Source organism: Chiroxiphia lanceolata, chromosome Z (genome assembly GCF_009829145.1).
Source record: "Chiroxiphia lanceolata isolate bChiLan1 chromosome Z, bChiLan1.pri, whole genome shotgun sequence".
Taxonomy (NCBI): Eukaryota; Metazoa; Chordata; class Aves; order Passeriformes; family Pipridae; genus Chiroxiphia; species Chiroxiphia lanceolata.
This window is the reverse complement of record NC_045671.1, coordinates 7,700,553-7,721,518: the sequence shown is the minus strand read 5'-3', so window position 1 is coordinate 7,721,518 and position 20,966 is coordinate 7,700,553. Positions and strand designations below refer to the sequence as shown.

At 41.6% G+C, this 20,966-nt stretch overlaps 1 protein-coding gene across 1 annotated transcript in view; it reads right to left on the bottom strand.

Moving 5' to 3' along the window:
- Positions 1 to 20,966, bottom strand: part of UBE2R2 (ubiquitin conjugating enzyme E2 R2) — a 53,856-nt gene that overhangs the window by 32,029 nt on the left and 861 nt on the right. The gene's annotated exons all lie outside the window — the stretch shown is intronic.

Genomic DNA, 20,966 nt, shown 5'->3' with positions numbered 1-20,966 from the left:
GCTTTCCAGTTACACATTGAGCAGGACAGCTCAGGGTCCCAAACAAGCACCACAGGGAATGTCTTGCCAAATTGGGACACAAGTAATAATTGGAATTACTATGTCAAACAGACTATTAAGAACCAAATGAATGATGACAGTGTGGGCAGCACTGTCACTGGCACTTGAACCCCACAAAATCTGAAGTGTATAAACTGTTGTTTCTTACTTCTCACGCTCAACTATGGGTCTGATAAATCAGGATTACTGCTCAAAAAAAAACCAAACAAAAAACCAAACCAAAACAACCAACAACTTAGCATCCAAATTAGCCCTAAGCAAAAGAGAGGAACAAACTAGTGCAAGTCACAACAGAGGTTCCTTCTCCTCCTCTTCATGGCACCACTGTTTGTGCAGCGAAGTTACAAACTAGCCAGGAAGTGCCTCACTTTTAACTTACATGGATTATTTTAGAAGTCATCGCTTAGAGCTTTCTTTATGGAGTTAAGTGTCAACAGTTCAGTCAGGATACCCTTAGACCCAGCAGCCACTTGAATCTTTCAGTAAGTGTGGCATTGCATGGACAGAAAAAAATCCCAAGTAGTAGGCTTTGGCTACTACTGAAATCCTCCACAACTGCCTAGTAGAAAACTCATGGCAGGACAACTCTGTATACTGTCACTTGTGGCTGTAGGTGTTAATAATCTGTTGATAATCTGAATACTGCATACATGACTGCATACATAATACTCTATCATACTTTTCTACTCTGGGAAGACAAAACACAGCCAGGGTTTTCCTTCCTTTTCCATCCAAATACCCAAGCATACACAAACATAATATATTGGCAGCTGTACTGCAGGGGAATGGCAACAGGGAAAACAATCTAGGCAAGTTAAATTAGTGACCTGCTTGCTTGTTTAGTGATAAAGACAGCCAAGCCAACAATTTTTGGCCAGACTTCGTGATCGCCTAATGTAGATTTTAGAATTACAGCTTTAGCAGCACGTGTACCTCTATGCAGCATGTCATTAACATACCATGTTTAACTTTATGGAAGAATGGAAAAAGAAAGCACTCACCAGAAGCCAGCTCTTACACAGCCTAATTACAGCAGAAAAATCACCTGTCACCACCCTTCAGGGTACGCTGGGCTTTCAAGAAAGTTCTAATTTACTTATATTTGCATACCACAAGCTGTACAGTAACCATCATTTTTGCAGCTCATCAGCAGCCACAAACCCTTATTGCAGTTGTGGGCTGGGTTAACAGGTTCAAGAGCACCCAGCAAGTCACAGCCTCATCATACTGGACATCAGACAAGCAGTAACACATCTCACGCTCAAAATACACCAACAGCACTGACTTCTTCCTGCGAAAAGGGACAAATTTCCAGACATCCTCCTTCACTCTCATTATACAGAAGTTAGCCTCAGTTGAGTGAGTACCACATTGTTTGCTGCTCAAGTTACCCTGCAATATTTTCAGTGAGACTCTTCCCAACCAGGCATCATTCACAGCAGGTATCAATGTATGAAAGCAGAAAAAGAAGATTCAGATGCTGAAACCACCACCAGACCAAAGTAACTTGCAGGTGTTTAAAAAAAATCCTCAAAACAAAAAACAAAACCACACCAAAAATAACCAACCAAAAACCTTTGGTTCAATTTAGACTTTGTAGGAAGAAGGACTTTCTCCCGTTGGCAAGACTGTCCTTGTGTTAGAAGCAGATATACTGGCAACTTTGCAGCAGACCCAGTATATTTTATGGCTGGCTTCAAAGTGTTTCAAAACAAATATCTGGAAGACATCTACATAATTAACTATTGTTCACTGTTGCTCAGTGAAGTCATGTCATCTTTTCAAGACAGAAAGCCTGCAGAGACACAAAGGTTGAATGCTGTGGCTGTCTATAGCCTGTACTAATAGCAAGGGGGACAACACTTCAGGCTCAAGAGCCCTGATCTTCCTCGGAGGGAAAACTGGGGAGTTGGATGCCAGGGAAGTGACCTCAGGAGTATCCAAGCAATGACCTGTCCAGCACAAGCTCCTTCATATTTGCTGCAATACTGCCCAGCCTTTCAGAACACTCTGTGAACACCAGATCTCACATTTCACACAGGGCCAGAACTACTGCAGCCACCAGGATTAAAATGCTGTGATTCTCCCATCAGCATAGAAAAAAAAAAATTTCTCAGCAAATCCAGTGCAGGGTAATCCACACTGTGCACTAAGCTGTATGTGCTGCAGAGCTCTCATTCCCTGTACAATCACTTCTGCACAGGGCATTGCAGCCTGTATTGTAGGGGGGTTTGTGCTTCTGCTCTAATCTCCAAAATAAACATACAAGGCAGTGTATCTAATTATATCTAAGGTAACACATAGCTCATTTGCTTTCTTACTGTGAGCAGTTAGTTTTAAACACAGCTATTGCAGTATAAGATTAATGATCATGGAAGTCTGCCTCAATAGTTCATTGCCCTTACAGTCCAGTAGCTTAACACAAAAAGCCAGAACAGCAAGATTTTTAATTTGCAAATTAAACACTGACTGATCTGACATTCTTGTACATGTTATCATAGGACATTGAAGTTGCTTCCAGTGTGAAATGATGTTTTTAAAATCACAGCTTCATCCAGAAGACAACAGACTACAGCAAACTAATGAGAAAATTTCACTAGAAAAAATAATAATATGTTTAAAAAGTCAGACAATGAAAAAGTGTTTATAAGGATGGATTTTTAAGTCACCTACCTGTTACACTGAAAGATTTTCCATCATAAACACATTACTAGGGCTGAGCACAGAACAGAAACTGGTTGAGGCTACCTTCTTACCCCACATGTATAGATGAGTCCTCCAAAAACTAAGAACAGAAGTTAAGAGAGGAAAAGAGGATCCTGCACTCTCCAGAAGAGATTAATTAACAGCTACCTAAGAATCCCTTAATTTTATGGATGCTGCTAGAACAGTAGTGACATGATAAGCATAGCATGGGTGGGGAAGACAAACTTGGTGCTTGTGAAGTGCATCCCAGGAGCCAGCATTGACTAGGGACCCACCCTTGGAAACCAAGGATTCTCCTTATGTTCCTTCTCAGTAGAGCTGATGACCTGCCCAACAGAAGCGACATGAAACAAAATGCCCTGACATGTCCTGAACACTGAACTCTGGGAACTTAATACTGAAGCCAAGGTTACACACAGGTGTGTGTACGAGGCTGACTCAGAGCACGAAAACCTGTACATGACCACTCGTACATTTCATTCAGATGATTGCCCTGTTTTCCTAAAAAAAAAAAAAAAAAAAAAAAAAAATCAGCTAAACTGGGACAACTTATTCAATCAGCTGGCACTGGGGCATTTGGCCCAAAGGCACTTTTAACTTGCATCCTCCACCTTCTGGGTGAATGCTTTACCCTAAAGGGCATTAAGCACATCTCTCTTCAGCTTTCCCCTTGGCATCAAGCCACAGTCCAGACAGGAATGCAAAAGCCCAAGCCAGAAAACAAAAGGAGACCAACTGCTCAGAGCACAGAGCCTGGAAAAAACTGTCAGGATCAGTAACATTTCACACTGGCAAGTGAGCTGATAAACAGGAGTTATCCCCCGTTCCAGCTGTACACCTTAAGCTACAGAGGCAAGTTCCTGCACTGCTGGCTGGGTTTTGGCCCTACCCCACTATGCAGACAAGAGCCCACCAGGCACAACTTTCAACAAGGGGAAGGAAGGATTCCTCAGTATAAACTCACAGCCTGATAACTTACATTACCTCAAAAAAAACCAAAAAAAACCACCGACAAAACAAACTCCAGAAGATATGGGCTTAGTCCCTTTAAGATGCAGAAGGAACCGAGCACATCTCCAGCACTTTTGGCTGAGAGCCACATATTAAATTTCTTGCTGAGGCCAAGACCCTGAGGAGGGCACAGTTGTCCCCAGGCAAAAGATAGCAGAACCTCTCCAAGTCCCACTACAAAGCTGGGCATGTAAAGCAAGTGGGGTGGCCCTCAATGCCACTCTTCCATGCTGAAGTTGTTGACACTTCAAGCACCTCTGGACAATTTTAGTTCTTTACCCTACTTATCAAAGATTGCTCTAGAACTGTGATGAAGTTACAAGGCAAGAATGTATGGGATAAAAATATTGCTACAAAAGCATAGCAGGGATTATTTGAGAGATCTGTATTATTCTTTAAGTGGAAATTTGATCTTGAACAACCAAACTTGCCTAGAACAAACTTGTAAGAAAGGAAGAACAAGGAATCAAAATCATGAAGTGAAGGCCTCTCCAGTATCCTAGCAAAGATAAGAAACCTCCAGATCAGACATCCAAAATATCTGAACACCAACTACCATTCCTCCTTCATCATAGCCGTGTTTAAGAGCAGCATGGTTAAACTGCAAAGAGCAGAACGGTATCCAGCAAAGCAGCTCACAGATTTCCATAAAAAGGGACACAGATGCTTTGTTTTCTTTGTGAAGGTGAAGCTTCCTACAATTTACTCCACAGTTTGGGAAGGAGGCTATCAAGCACTCTTAAAAGCCTGTCATGTCAAGTGGGAACACAACACAAGAGCTTTGAAGATAAAATTAAGGAAAGATTCAAGCTCAGGGTTGGCAGTCAGGCTGATTTGAGCACCCATCTGGAGGAGTGCCCATTCACTGTTCAGCAGTGGAAGTATTACCAACAAAAAAGTATAACAGGTCAGCACAAAGAAAATTTCAAAGGTTTGATCTAGAGTTAAACACTACAGAAACCACCTGTGTTTTGCTAATTATTGCTAAGCAACATTAAGGCCAACAGTTTAGCAGAGTTCAAAATGAATTAGGAATTATATGGGTAATAAGAACATCCACAATTACATTAGCTAGGATAAAACAGTTTATAAAAGGATTAAAGGAATACCACATCTTGTGACATAAGTCAGCCACTATATCATAGATAAATTTTTCTTTGATTGTTTTGCTTAGCATAGAGCAGGAAAAACCATGGCTCCTGTTGCAGCAACGCTTAACTAAATTGCACTAAGGATCAGCTTTACAGAAACCAAAATCAAACTAGACTTCACCAGCTCAGGTTCAGACTTCTCTAGTGGGCTTGTTCAACTGTATATTATGTCTATCTTGGAATAAAAGCAACTCAAGCCAAACTTTAGCCAATTTATATTCACAGATGCTTTATACTCACAACACGCTAAACTAGAATTGAGATGCTTAACTCACAGAAGTTGATGTGACTCACCCTCAAAGCCAGGTCATCACAATGGAAGACCCAGACCATCACAATGGAACACCTAAGTAAGGTGTTTTCTCTGCTGATTTCAGTAACCAGCTACTACCTGAAGCTAAAAAAAAAAAAAAAATCCAAAGTTGTGTAACAGGCTTGCCTTGTCCTGTCCTGAAACAGATCAGAGAATCGAGATCTTCTCCATTCACAAGCAGCTTTGCTCCAGTGGCAGGATTATTTATTTCAGAATACTTTAACCACTTCAATCTCACACCTTGGATGCCAAGATACTGGTAAAGTCCAAGTCTGATAGAATAATTAAAGATGTGCAGAAATCAAACATTTTTACCAGCCTACTTTCCTTGTATCTACAAAAAGCAGCTTAATTTGCCATTAGCCCCATGAAATGGCAGAGGGATTCAGACAAAGAAGTTATAATTACCAGGTCATCTCCAGCTGAAGCACCAGCTACCATATGCTCTCTTCAGAAAATCCAGACTACTCTATGTAGTAGTAGTGCCTAGTTTATAAAGCTCCCTATATCAAGCTTCATTTAGACAAGAGGGTGGTTTTGATTGTACCAGGCCTTTTTGAAATTTTTAGCTGTTAAAATAGTGAAAGCAGAAGGATAAAAATGAATAGCAGACCACTGGAAGTACAGAATTCAAAGCGTTTATATAAGGTGATCCATGTTTCATCCCACATTCCTCACTTTTTAATTAAATATTCTTTGCCAATGATATGAAATATTTGGAAAATACCTTAATCTGTTGATCAGTGTCTGATGAAGTTACAGAAGCCTTAAGAAGTCCTGTATCAGAGTACCACTTTCAGTGTAAAAACATCTTGAAGGGTCAGAGGGAGATGTGAGAGTGCTTAAAAACTTGAAAGCCAGAAAGGAGGGAAAGCCTAAATGGGTATTTTTGCCATTGCTCCTTCAGCAAAAGCTACTCACAAATAAAACACCTACCATCAGTACCTGCATTATACCAGGGACTGCAATTTTTTTTACTTTAACATTTCAGTACTGCAGAAGCTGATGTCACTTGCCAAGGAAAAAACTTCCCTCTAATTTGGCAAAGTTTCAGAGGTCAAATCAACTATTAACTAACATAGGTTTACAGTGCTACTAGAGAAAGTTAGAAGAGGTTTTGTCTGTGCTGAAAAATGTGGCTAAGTAGAAACAGACGGTCAAATGACCAAATGAAATAACCAGAGCACCAGACTGGATCTGTATCACAAAGTCTGCCTCGTATCCTGACCGCTACCAGGTAGCTTTTAAACATGCAGGTAAAAAACCAAAAACATATCTGTATAGTAACTGTTCCTGTATCTGCAGGGTAGGATTTTTCCTAGGGAAAAAAGTGAAAAAATGTCATAGGAAATTGGTCCTATCACCAGTTTTCACCACTTGCTGCCCTTTGCAGCAAGAAGTAGCTTGAGAGTTTTTCACTTACACTTGAAAGAAGCTTCCAACTATGCCTCTTCACAAGTTACTACACAAAGAGAAGCTCATAAGCCAGCTATTAGATGACAGGCAGAAAGAGTACACCTAGTTTTCTGTAACTTCTCTGAGCACCTGGTGTTCTGCTTAAGATTCAGTGACTGTAGAAATACCTGTCATAGTTGGCAGCTACAAATATGCTTGTGGCAGCAGGAAACAACTGGCTCAAACTCCACTTGTTTTATTCAGTTGGACTTTCTCTGGGTTTTGCTTTTTGTGCTGAAGTGGAAGAGAATTAAGTGCTCCAGAAGGAAAGTATCAGATTAAAAATTACCAGTTTTATCTACAGAACAACAAATCAACACGTGCAATCATGGCTAGCAAAACACACATGGTAAGATGGCTCACTTTCTCACCATGGAAAGCACTACAGAGACCAGGAGCAATCCCTGCCACAGTTGCAGCTTCAGCAGTTTAGCTCTGACATGGAATACACTTCTCATACTAGTATCTGCTTGCGCGCAGGGTTTATTTTGCACTGGGATTTGCTGTAATATTTGTTTGACTACACTGAACAGTGGGGCCGCAAAATGAAGCACTCCAGTAGAACCTGAATGCACGCCACATGCATCAGTCACCTTTCTGGGGACAAATACACCCTGGGAGATGTCTGCCAAGAGATCTTGCCTCATGCATCAAGAGGGCAGCCAGGTACACTGTCATTACAAGAGAAGAACCATCAGGGTTGCATCACTCAAGAATCCCACCACTGAAACCAGTGACTTCCTGTTATAGTCAAATCAACTCCCTGTACAAGCCTCAAGCTGCTCATTGCTCCTGATTCTTCTGTCAGCCCGTTGCTTTTTCTCAATCTTAACATTTGCTTGCTTTTTTCCTGAAGATATTTAAGTGACTGCAGTTGCCAAGGCAACCACTTCATCAACACCAACACCTCAGTTCATCTATCTTGGGCCTCCCTTCCGTTCATCATGACTTCTAGGAAATCAGCTGCCAGAAACAGTAGTTTTGAAATCTGGTTTTTGTTTTTTCAACTTTTAGTAGTAGCCTTTGAGATCTTCTGTCCTAAGAATCTGTAGTTCCTGTCATAGGAACAGCTTTGTTTTAATTATACCCTAAGAAGCAGGTTTCCTGTAAAGCTGGAAGAAGTCTGATAGCTTAAATTCCAAGGCACTGAGGCAATCACAGAGGTATACATCCAAACCAGGTTTATGCATGCCTATGCTGTTGCTTTCAATAACTCACGGAAGCCTCCTTCAATTTTGTTGTCTGTTACCAAGAGAAACAGGAAGTGACACAATATTTCTTATACTTGTCAAACTCAGCACAGGCCTTGAAATGCACACCCACATGTGTGTCTTTTCTAAAAAATATCACAGAACCTCCACAAAGCAACTAGTAAGTGGATAATCCCCGTAACTATATGCATGTTTTAACTAAATGAGGCTTAAGCTGTCAAACTCTCCTGCCATGGCAGCCATGAAACCTGGTGGCAAAGTCAGCTGAGCTCTGCAAGCAGCCAAATCCTAGGATGATATACTACAATTTCTAGGAGTTTCTCAATAGTAGAAGTATGGAAATAAGATCCTGCCTAGCACTGCCCTTCCCCCAACCCTCTTTTGTTAGACTGAAATGAGAAGGCTTCACAAGTTCAATCACAGCAAGAGCTTTGATCAGAATTTACATCTTATAAAATATGGGATAAACCAACAAAAACAGTTAAGCCAGGTTTGGTTGAGTTCTAATGCCAACAATGCTATCAGCACCTTTGTATCACCAGCATCTCAAGCCACATGAGAGCAGCTTCCCAAGCTTAGGTCTACATGGCCCTGGTTGCTGTGCCTGAGAGATTTACAGCTGCGACTGTACTGGCTTTGCATCCATTAGCACGGATACTGGTTGCAGCCGAGCCATGGCAACGTGGATTAAGCATGGGCTACAAAACCAGCTTGTAAGCTGGGTCAGTTCACAACTGGTGTTAAATATCATGCTGTCGCTACCAGACCCCACCACAGGTCAAATGTGCCACTGCTGCATTGCAGACATACTTAAACACTATAAAGTGATCCCAATGGTTTATTACTGTGGGCCTTGGTGGTTTGCCATGGTTGCCACAGCGTCATTGGAGAATGCCCCATGTACTCCTTTTGCTGTACCCACTTACATAAGGTTAACAAAACTAGAGAAGGTAAAGACTTTATATTCTGCCTGAAACTCAAACTGTACATAGCAATCACATTAAGCTGTGACTAAACATTATTTTAGTGAATAAATATTGTACAACAGCATTTATTAATTAAGGCCGTTAGAAACACCAGCTTTCCTTATAAAAGGAAAGGTACCTGCAGGTCAGTTGTGCTGTAGTCTTCTATTTAAAGTGCTTGCTAAGTGCAGAATTTGGCTTCCCGCCCATGTGTTTTAAGCTCAGTGTTGTGGCATAGCCTGGGTAATTGCACTTTGGGTGACAAGCACAACAGAGCTCAGAGGCATGTCAGTAATACACCTCAAACCTCGTCCTAACTGACTGGAACCAAATCCTGCCCTGTGAACGTGCCAGCTCCACAACGTGCCACACCAGGCTGTTTCCCTGGCTGTGCTCCTGAGCTGTGAGCCATTTCACACTTCCACACTTGACATCAAATCCCACATGCTGGTTTCTCTTTGCTGAGAGGCTTTATTTCGAACCTACCCTTCAAAGCACTAGGAGAGAAGACCTGGGGTAGCTATAGTGGAAGTGCACAAGAGTCTAGAGCAATTAATACAGTACAAGAAAGAAATCCCAGAGGTGAGAGGTAGAAAAGCTGGGTAGCTTCAAAATCAGTGCAGATCCCTCTGACATTTCAAATGATGGGGCAGACAAGGGACAACTTTGCCCCCTCCAACAAGAAGTTCACCCAGATTCTCCACAATACACTCTTTCTGAGACTTATTTGCAAAGCCTGCATAGCATAAGTCTCACAAGCCTACATACTGAGGCCTTGACTTGATGGCTTTCTCTTCAACACCAGGAATGTCCCCCTCCTCCCCCAGGTTAAGTTACACAACCCCAGCTTTATTTTTGCTCTTAGAGAATTGCCGCAGCTGCCTCACGGACAAAGTCTGTGCAGAGGAGTGTGACTTGTCAGTACATCAGGTTCTGTGCTGGGGTGCTTCAAGAAACTGCTCAGGTTTTTATTTTTAAAAACCAGGAATAAGCAGAAGTTCTTACTGAAAAAAATCTCTTTGCTTTTGTGCCTGAAAGCTATTCACTTGACAATTTCTTCAGCTATACTGAATTTAAATACTGTACTTGTAAACATACAAGTTGAATTTGTTTTGGAAGAAAGCTTTCCATGTGTTATTTATAAAAAGCAAGATACTTCCTACCTACAGATTTAGTCAATTATGCTATTAGAAGATACACCCATTCTACATAAAAACGTTAATTTATCCAGAATAATGAATATGAACTCATCACAGATAGGAAACGTAGTCCCTGTACACTAAATTATTCTTCAGGGTGAAAGAACATTTGACCCTACTTGACATTCAAAGCTGTGCAAACCCCTGTGTGTCTACACGGTTCCTCCAATGTTATCCCAGTGTCCTTCACATGAGCATCTCTTACAGTCACTAGAGGTGATGAACAAAGCACTGCACTGGTTCTCTCATCCTGTTTGTGTAGCATCTACAGACTGTTCTGGACAAGTGCTGTGCTTCATCCACACAAAGGGCCTAACAGATGACCATTTCTGGATTGTGCATCCCTTTCATCCAGTCTAACATCAGGCTGTAGTGAGTCGCGTTCAGAGCAAACACGACACAACAATATTTAAAAGTTTTACCAACTAAAGCTCAGCTAAACATGTAATGAAGAAGGTTTGTTGGCTGCTCCCTAGCAGAAGATGATGTTTGATTGGCCATAAAAGCCTCTAGTAACAGATACAAACTTTTCTTGGAAGAGGTTGATTTCCCACAGCCCTCTTATTTCAAGTTGACGTCCTGTAGTTACTAATCCACAAATTAGGAGTCAAATTCAATGTGCCAACCAAGCGTTAAAACTAGGTTTTAAGATCAGCCCAAATTTTGTCATCCTCAGTTTTTCTGCATTACTACATTTGGATAAATTATTTATCACATAAAAGTAGTTTAACAAAACTGAAGTCCCTTCTGAGAACAGGGAAACTCCTTTCCAGTGCCATCATTATGTTCCTCTGCCATAAAACACCTCCTTCACAGTACTTTTTTTTACTAGAAAGAGATTTAAAATAGTTTAGATGACAACCATGTAAAACCAACTATTTACACAGAGTTTGTTTCCCCTGTACTCAGCACTGGTGAGGCCACCCCTCGAGTGCTGTGTCCAGTTCTGGGCCCCTCAGTTCAGGAAGGACATTGAGGTGCTGGAGCAGGTCCAGAGAAGAGCAACGAGGCTGGGAAAGGGTCTAGAGGGTAAGTCCTATGAGGAAAGGCTGAGGGAGCTGGGGTTGTTTTGCCTGGAGAAGAGGAGGCTCAGGGGAGACCTCATCACCCTGTACAACTCCCTGAAAGGAGGTTGTAGCCAGGTGGGGGTCAGGCTCTTGTCCCATGCAGTCAATGACAGGACAAGAGGATACAGCCTTAAGTTGCACCAAGGGGGGTTTAGGTTGGACATTAGGAAGAAAGGGTGAGTAGACATCAGAAGGGGCAGCCCAGGGAGGTGGGGAAGTCATCATCCCTGGAGGTGTTTAAGGAAAGACTGTACATGGCACTCAGTGTTCTGGTCTAGTTGACATGATGGTGATCAGTCAAAGGTTGAACTCTATCTCAGAAGTCTTTTCCAATCTAATTTTTTCTATGAAACATACTGTATCTCTTATTCTTTCTAGAGCACAGGAGTCACTGCTCTATACTTAGCAAGGAGAGGAAAGAAAAACCCCAAAACTTACTTATAACCTCAGCTACCAACGAAAGCAAGCTGAACAAAAAGTAAACCCCAAATAAATTGATGCATGCAAGAGTTACAGATACAACAGAACTGATGCAGATGCCAACAAACAAAGGGTTTGTTTCTGCCCACTAACCTCCTGCCAGAGGTTTGCAGTATAACTTACAGGTTGTCCTAGCATCACTTTTGCTTTAAAAGCAGGCACTAGCCACCTTGGAAGCATAGGTTAGATGTAGGCAGGTCAAAAATACTTCACTGTTCTCTTGGAAAAATGTGTGGCTGTGGCACTTGAGGACATGGTTTAGTGGTGAACATGGTGGTGGTGCTGGGTTGACAGTTGGACTCAATGACCTTAGAGGTGTTTTCCACCCTTAATGATTCTATGGTTCTAAATAGGTGAAAGTCATCTACATGCTCAAGGTTGAGAGCTACAGGGGAGAAGATGAGAGAACAAGGCTGAGACACCAGGAGCTCTAACCAGGTCACATGTGGTGACCTTATGTCAGCCTGCAGTTGTGACTCAAAGTACAGTTACTCCAGTTTAAGAAGAGAGTTGAAGGAAGAGAGGGAGACGACTCAGGCAGCCTTGGATTCCAAGAGATTCCAAGACAAATGAAGAGGCCTGGGAACATGACGATGACAAGTCTCTCATGGCCAAGCATGGTAAAACCTTCCTCCATGCCTCTGCCACTGCAGAGCTGACCCTAGAGAAAGTGGCATCAGCTGCCTGGAGAGTAGGAGACATCTCACGTGTGGTGCACATGCTGAAGCCATGCCCATGTGACATTTCACTGCACCCCTACAAGGCACAGGAACAGGCAATGCCCTGCTTTGAGATAGTTACTCATGGCCCTTATCCCAGCCTGACCTGATCCACCACTTAGCAACACATCTACAACAGCCAGCAGGAAATGCCCTGGCTGAGGTAGGTACCACACACAAACAGCAGCCATCCCACAATGGCTTCTCACAACTTCTGTTGATTACCAGCAGGATACTTAGCTGTCCCTTGCAGGCAAAGTATGGTCCCCAGTTGAAGAACTCAAGCATAAGCACATCATTTACACCACAGACGTGGACAGAAGTGAACAACTGCTTAGTAGGTGCAGGACAAGCTTGAAAATTGGATGAAAATTAATAGTGATATGTCTGAGTTGAACATTAAGCAGGCTGCTTTGAATCAGGGAAACTTGAGTATCACCTCTAACAGCACTAGAACCCAGACTTATTCCATAACACCCAGAATAAAGTGGCCAAGACTGGCAGATTCCTTACGCCATCCCTCCTTAGCAGCAGCCAGTACAACTCCGATCTCTTTCCAAAGGTAGAATAACCATGGATGAGACAGGTTCAAGACCATGTACTCAGCTACTATTGCAATTTAAAATATATCTCCAGAGTGACATGTAACAGTTACTCTAGTGAGGCTGGGTTTTAGCTCCTGATGAGTCTGCCCATAAACCTCTGAGGGTCAAAACAATCTTCAGTATTAAAAGTTTTCAAAAATAATTCAGCCAATTTCAAAATACAAAAGCCCAAATGTTCACAGACTCCTACCCAGCTTTCCCCCAGAGTGCCCCTATTGCTGTATTTAAGGCAAAAGGTAGCCAAGCTCCTTCCACACAAATCAAAGACTGCAACCAGCAGGAAAAAAAAAATAAATCAGTTAAATTTCACAGAAAGTATATTAGTCAAATTTTTAAGCACATAAGCTTTCAGTTTTCTGGCAGAGACTGAGAAATGGAAATCATTCCATATGTTGGTCTCAAAACTTTCATTTTTATATGCTCCAATGGAGATAAGACAGCAATATAAAATGCTTAGATTCATTTGGAAGCACTCAAAAAAAAAAAAAGTGACAATAGGTCCTCATAGAGAATTGTTTAAACATGACTATGGCTGTGTCAAGAAACAGCCACTTGATACTCAGGGAATTATACGAGAGAAAAAATGTTACCATCACACACTGAACTTGAACACTAAGTTGTCAATAAGAGTTGTGCCTCAATGTCTTTTTTGCTTAGTATTTGAGTAACATGGACTCAGCAACAAAAAATGAGGTTAGGCAGAGATGCCACTGAAGTGGCAACATCATTAAGAACAAACAAGGCCTTTTCTTTCCACCTTAACGAAAAAATGCCATGCACCTTCATCTCAAGCATTTGGGTAGGGGCATTTTGTTACCACATGAATGACAAAATAGAAGGGATTTAGGTAATAGCTACAAGATACTTAAAAGGTACAGAAGAGACCATGAGCCTCTCAAGTTATACTGCTTAATGCACCACTGAAAAGCATTCAGCTACTAAGTGTGGGTACAGTTACTGTTCTGCAGAGAAGTAACTGGGAACACAGAGATGAAATTCAGTTTTCCTCAATACATTATAAGAAGCCCATTCTTTTAATAAAGGTGAGTGCTTTTACAGATAGTTATTCTAGCCAAGATAAGCAAACACTTGCACACCAGTGTGGTTTACATCCATGAATAAGGGGCCTTTACAGCAGACTTTATGCAAGAACAAATGCGTATTCACAGAACGTATTGTAAGTCAAAACTACTCCATTGCATGGCTTTTGTTTTGACAAGGCCAAAGAGGGTGCTGCAAAAGAGAATATTATTTCAGCCTTTGCCTAGGTCTGACAGCAAAAGGCTTCTAGCTGCAGAGGTGTCTAAGGATTAAATTAGAACCAAAGAATTTTTGCACAATGGACAAGAGTCTGTCGCTCAAAAATTGACCCAAGTGGCACAATTGGTTAAACACTGGTCCTCGCACTGTTTCAATACTCTGGCAGAGAGTTTTGCATCTTAACCCCTCCAAATATTTAGCTACAACGAATATTAAAACATATGTTTTAAATACTTGACTAGGATACATAACTTGGGGAAGAGTCACACAGCTATTGCAAACGTCCTTACTGTTATTGACTTAGGTTCCTCAAGCAAAAACTGTCCAAACTTTTAAACTACCTGCATAATTTTAAGACAACAAAATAGACCAAAAGGAACATATTATGCCATGCTTTCAGTACTAAAACTTTAAGGAGTAAGACACAGCCTGTCTGACAGGCAACCTTCTCTTTGTTAATCACAAATACTATGAAACCTCAACGTGTCACCCATTTAAAGTTCAGCCCCTTTATGTCGTCATTGTTCCCCAGGTAAAAGCCTCAGTTTAAAACAAACATCCAGGAATCTTGAGGTCACATTTGTTCGAGTCAAGCAAGATTCCAAAATATCCTAAACGCATCCTAATTCAGTAGTTCTCATTTACCTCCTATTTGTAAGCCACTTTGGGCAAATATTTATGCATTTTAAATATTTCAGAAAGCGTGGAGATAGGCAATCAATCAATTTGGGTAATCTTGGCTACTAGTGCTTTGGGGAGGGTACACAATGCCAAAGTTATTACTGTCAAACTGGCATGGTGAGATGAGACATTCTCAGCAAGTCATTACCACAAAAACTGAGCAAGATGAACCGCAGTTCCTCTAACTCATAATGCTGGATAAAAAACACTAAGGCTTTAAAAATGAAGCAGCACTCTGGAAATAGCTAGCTAATTTTGTGCACATGCATGTGCGTTTGCACACATCTGATCACGTGCAGACCAAATTATAAGAGGGCCTGCTGTATTATGAGTCACACAACCTCTAGTTCATCCACACTGCAGGCCACCTGTAACTGTGACACTTTCAACTTGAACTCAGTTACATTTACGCTCAACATAAAATCTCTGCCATTTAGCCAGGACTATTCAATACCTTGAACACCTGATGAACCTGCCATGAACTACACAACCATAACGGCACACCAAAGATCAGAGTCAAGGTTCTGCAAGAGTTTTTTGTTTGGTTTTTTTTTCCAGCATTCCCTACCCTCTAGACACAAAGTGAGTATTGTGCAGTAGACCTAAAGTGCTATTATACAGAAGACACCTATGTGAATATATCACCATGTAAACACTGGGCAGTCTAAGAGTGACTTCAGAAACAGTGAGGCAAAAACATGTTTGAGTTTTTGAAAAGTTACAGATGTGTCAAACCCTCAGACACTGGCATAACATCACTGCACTACTTGATCTAAAGGATTTAAAAAAAAAAAAAAAATACATACCCCCCCTCACTCTTCTAACTTTATAGAGTCAAAAACTTCCACTAATTCCTATAACATGAACCACACCTGAAGCTACATGCTTTTAGTTACTATTGCTTCAAAAGACAGGCAAGAAGTTTCAAGAGGCACAGTTCCTTACACTGTTACTTAAGGAAAAAAAAGTCAAGTTCCTTTTTACCTTATCCAGGGACCACTCTGTACAACAATTAAGCAAACCAAGTGCTCAGTCTATCCACATGGACAGCTCTCCACTTTATTCTAATGGCAGAGCTCTGCTGTGCTACAGTTCACCTCTTTCCATACAACAGGACCTAACTGCACATGATCTCATACATTCAGGCAGTATCAGAAGTGCAAACCACTAGCTGTGCTTCTCAGCACACACAATAATCCTACCAGGATCAGAGGAGCCCTAGGGAAAGGACTGGGAGCTGCCCACCAAAATGACCTTGCCCATTTCCTCCTGAGGATGCACTGATGTCCAAAACAGGTTACAGGATGAACAAGCTGCCTGTGCAGACCACAGGTGTATCTGTAGCCATCCAAAGAATTATATGGAATAGCAGAGTGAGGGACTATCAGGCATTGCCCAGGCCTCAGAGTCTGAGGTCATAACTGTGCTTATGATCCATGAATCAACATCAGAAGGTTTTTGCCTCCCTGTCTGCAGGCGGTTGAGAGGCTCCTTAGCTCTGGAGACAGCCTGCTCTGAACTGGAGCTCTACAGAGCAGGGCTCTATCTGCCTGCAATTCCGTATGCCTTTGCTGCATCAAACCACTGCTTATTACCATTAATGATACCTAAAGGCAACAAAAATAGGAGACCAAGTACTCAGAGAGAAACTCTGTAGCACCTTGCAATGCACAGGCCTGCAGAAAGCAGCTCTTGAGCTCAGAGCACCACACATTTTTCCCCTGGAATCAACTAAATTTTTGTGGAGTTAAATGTTCTACAAGTTATATAACTATATAACTGCTTAGGAAACTTCTATTTGCTTAATTTTAAGCTTTCTGAGAAGTAGACTACAATACCAAACTTTTAAACATGGTGTTCATTCTTGCCATTAGTTATCCATCAGTTCTCTATTTCCTGCTCTGAAATATTAACAAATACTGCAAATCACCTTGAAATCAAACCACCTGGAAGAAGCTGAGATCCAACAATACAGAACTCCATAAAGCATAGGGTTAATGAGTAACAAAAAGCAAGGATAACAACGCCTTGACAAGTATTTAGCCCCCAAATTGCTTGACAAAACTACTAATAATGCTTGGTGTTTTTTTTCCCCTTCCAACTTCTGCGTCAAGGCTTGTTCCTTCAAGCAGGAAAAATACCTTATGAAAAGAACTGCCTTAAGAACTATCAAATAGTAACTTTAACAATGTAGTTAATTTTTCTCATTTCATTTCATGTTAGGTGTATTAATTTTAATCTACCCAGCCTGAATCACCTCTGAAGGAGCTTTTAATATTGACTTTTGCTCTACATTAAACATGCTTCTTGACACAGTGTGCTTGGTCAAACTGTGCTTCTGGGTAGTGCTATATGCTCAATAAGGAAGTTTCTATTTGTATAATTTCTCACTTGTACCTCCACTGAAACACTGGCTCCCTGCACAAGAATACCATCCAACTAAAACAAATTAGAAGAACTGCCTTTTTTAAAAAACAACCAAATGCTGTGGTGCTAAGCTGCAATGGCACCAAACATTCAGGACCTTGAGTAAGCCATCAGGAGACACTTTCTAATAGTCCTGCAAGTGTTCTGAAAACACCACTTGATCAAGGCACTGGGCAGAGGTTCATCAACCTCCAGGCTCTGAAAGCTCAAGCATCAAAGAAAGACATTGGATTTCAAGACAGAGATATGAACTGCCACCTGAGATGGTGAAGGTTTCACCACGCACAGCCCTCAACCACTGAGATCTATCCCAACTCACATCCATCATCACCAGACTACACCATAATCACCTTTGTTGCTGTGGTCCCCATTTAAGTATCAGCCAAAATTAAGGATGAAGAAGTTCTCCTGCCACATAGCGAAGGACCCTATCAGACAAACAGAAGATGACTATGGCATTAAGGTGGAATCACACCTAGCTCTGCAGATGGCTGCACAATCTGGTTCTCTGCTGCTCAGGCACTGCCTGCAAAACCAGAAGAACACATTCCAATCACTTCCAGAGCAATTCAGAACTATTACATAGGCCAGTGGATTCTGATCTAAAGACCTGTATTATCCCAGCTGACCTAAGAAAGAAGCATCACCACTTCTGACCTGAACACAAAGCATTTCATTCTGAGAGAAATATTGCCTTTCTCACTCAAAAGACCTCAGTAACTAAATTAGATGTGAGCAACACCTTAGACACACGAGGTCTACCTACATTTTACCCTTAAACTCCGTGAATGAGACTGGGACCAAAAATCAAGTTCATCTATTGCAGCCAAGTGCCTGTAGCCCAACACAACTGATTCTGCCAGGAACTTCAGTCAAACGCAATTTCTTCCTGACAGCAACTGAGGGACAGACATTGGCTCTTATCTCAACTCCTTTGTAGGATTTAACATCACTGCCCCTGAGCTATTTCTGCCTTGCCAGTGAGGAAGGAGAAGTAACCAGTGCATGGAACAGCTCGACTCCTTCCCGGAGGATGATAACACGGAACCTAAACAAAGCACTGCCCAGAACATTAGAAACTATTGAGTATGACTGGGAATACAGTAACTAGGTAAGACAAAGGTTGATATAATCTCCATTGCAGATGTCCAACTTCAGCTGATCACACAGAGGAGGGGGAGGCTGCTGGACCATCCCTTGCTGGTACAAGATGCTCTTCTCACAGTTGTTGCTCCTGGAGGCTGCTGCCCTTTCCATCTAGCTGGCAATCCGAAACTCTGAAGCACTGCAGCAGACTGAGCACGGTATACTAGCTGAAAAAACACGCTTAAATGCTGTGCTTGAATTTTTAAGAAGTCCCCAACTTTATTACAGCCAGCATGTTGATAAACTGCCATTTAAACAAACATTCAAGGGGACTTGTTTTCTGCTTCAGTTTGTCAAATGCTAGAGTTACAGGATTTGCAACTGAAACCAGAGTCTGTTCAAATGTTGAACTAGCTTTAGACAGCAGTAGCTCCTGTCAAGGAGGTGCAGAGAGAGCACTTTCCTCCTTTCAGTTTGTTCAGCTATTCCAACAACCCAGAGAGAAAGGCTGTATTTCCCCAAGACGCCAAAATCTGATGTTACCAGCTCCAAGATTTCCACAGGCACAAATCAAGCATCTGTATTCCTTACCAATAATCATTAACACTTTCTTTATTAAGGTCACTTTAAACACAGGTTTTCCTCAAAATATTTATACTGTAGCTTAACTAGAAGCCTTTGTTCTTCTCCTCCAGTTCCTACCCTTAAACCACACTTCAAGTGGAAGACAGTTCCCAGACTCTCATTGCCACAAAGCTGAAAAAAAGCTACATCCTGTAATTGCACATTTCTAATCCTGCTTACCTAACCTTAGTAAACTAAAAATACAAAACAAAATGAAGCTGGATATTTCATCACGTCAAGAAATGCAAGAAACGAAACAGATGCAAGGTGAGCACTACTTCAGCATATACTATCAATACATCATTGAAGTCACTCATCAAATAAAGTTTGGGTATTAATCTGATCTCTGAATGACTTCATAAGCCACGTCTAATGCATCTGAAGGCCTAATACAAAGAGAGCCATGAACATAATTTCTCCCTAGGGACAGAATGAGGGTCCAAGACCACTTTTTCAGTGGCTCAGAAGTCAGAATACATAATCAAAGATCAGATGCCACAAAAACCCACCCCACAGAGCTCCTCTTGGAGGAAGGATGAGAGAAACAACACACAAGAGACTTCAGCCATGCTACTTAAAGGGAACACTGCTGCTCTGGAGGGGTGGAGGCACCACCAGACCTCAGCCTCCCACTCTCAAAACAAGTATCACAGGACTGGTGAAAAGAATTTAGAAGAAAGGCACAACAGTTCAAGGACATTAAATACTCAAAAAGACAACACAGTCACAATACTGAGGTAAGGCAATTGGAGACCTTGCCTAAATCTATGCTTGTTAACACACATCCCCAAATTATTTCACAGGCCGCTTCAGGTTCTTTCCAGGAACAACTGCAAACACACACTCCAGAGAGTTCCCCAAACAAGCAAACATATTTTGATCCGTTATGATTTCTTTGAAAAAAAATGGATGAGTAATTTAAGTGCAGGAAGAGGTCATGAGACCATTCGGATGTGAAGATGACACTGTTACCAACCAACGACTGGAGTGACTTCCTGAATAAGTAATAATGGAGGTGAGTCTAAGAATACACCTATCACACCTACATGAGTAAGCCAGCCAACTCATTACAAAAGGCAAGCCTTGTGCCAAAGTCTTCCCTTCCTCCCAAACAATGAGGCCAAACTGAACGTGACTCAAATCTATTATTCCCCAAGCTACAGGTTATTTTGGTTTTGTGGAACAAAGCTTTTAAACCTTGACCTGGAGAGGCCAAGAGGCACCAAAGGTACATGTTAGTCAAGCAAAGACACCATTCAAAATTTTCTTCAGTTTGACAGAAGCCAAAGGGCATGGAATAAGAGATGCAGGAGCCACAACTAAAACAGTTAACTGCTGGGAGAAGCAAGCTGGTGGGGACAATATTTTGCCAGAGACCAAGCAGACATCAAGTGCAGAGAAGTGTGCCTGATACAGCGTATCTTCTGCACACTCTAAGGTCTTCCAGTTGCTTGTTTTAAGAAAGAAAAGTGCAACTCCTCCTTCTCCAGTTGTTTTGATAATTTAAGTCTGCTCCCTTCAGTTCTTTTCTGGGAGAGCTGTGTCAGATTTTTTAGTTGCTGTATGTACAAGAGTGGAAATAACAAGCACAAAAGTTTTTTTGTATTAACAGGAAGGCTGAGAGAGGAATTGAAAGCATTTATCTGCCTTCACCCATTATGTGTTGCTGCAGCCCTTTGAAGGCTGCCTTCTGAAAGTTTGGAGAGGAAGAAAACAGGAGTAGAAAAAATAATCATGTAAAACAGCCCTGAAACCCATGAAGTTCTGAGGAAAACACAGCCTTTATCCTGAATTAGCCATCGATGAGTGAAACTATTGAGGGATGGCTGGAAAGTCCTTTCCTTTGAAACAGATATCATCATAGAACTATAGAATGGTTTGGCTTGGAAGGAACCTTAAAGATCACTCAGTTCCAACCCCTTGCCATGGGCAGGGACACTTTCCAC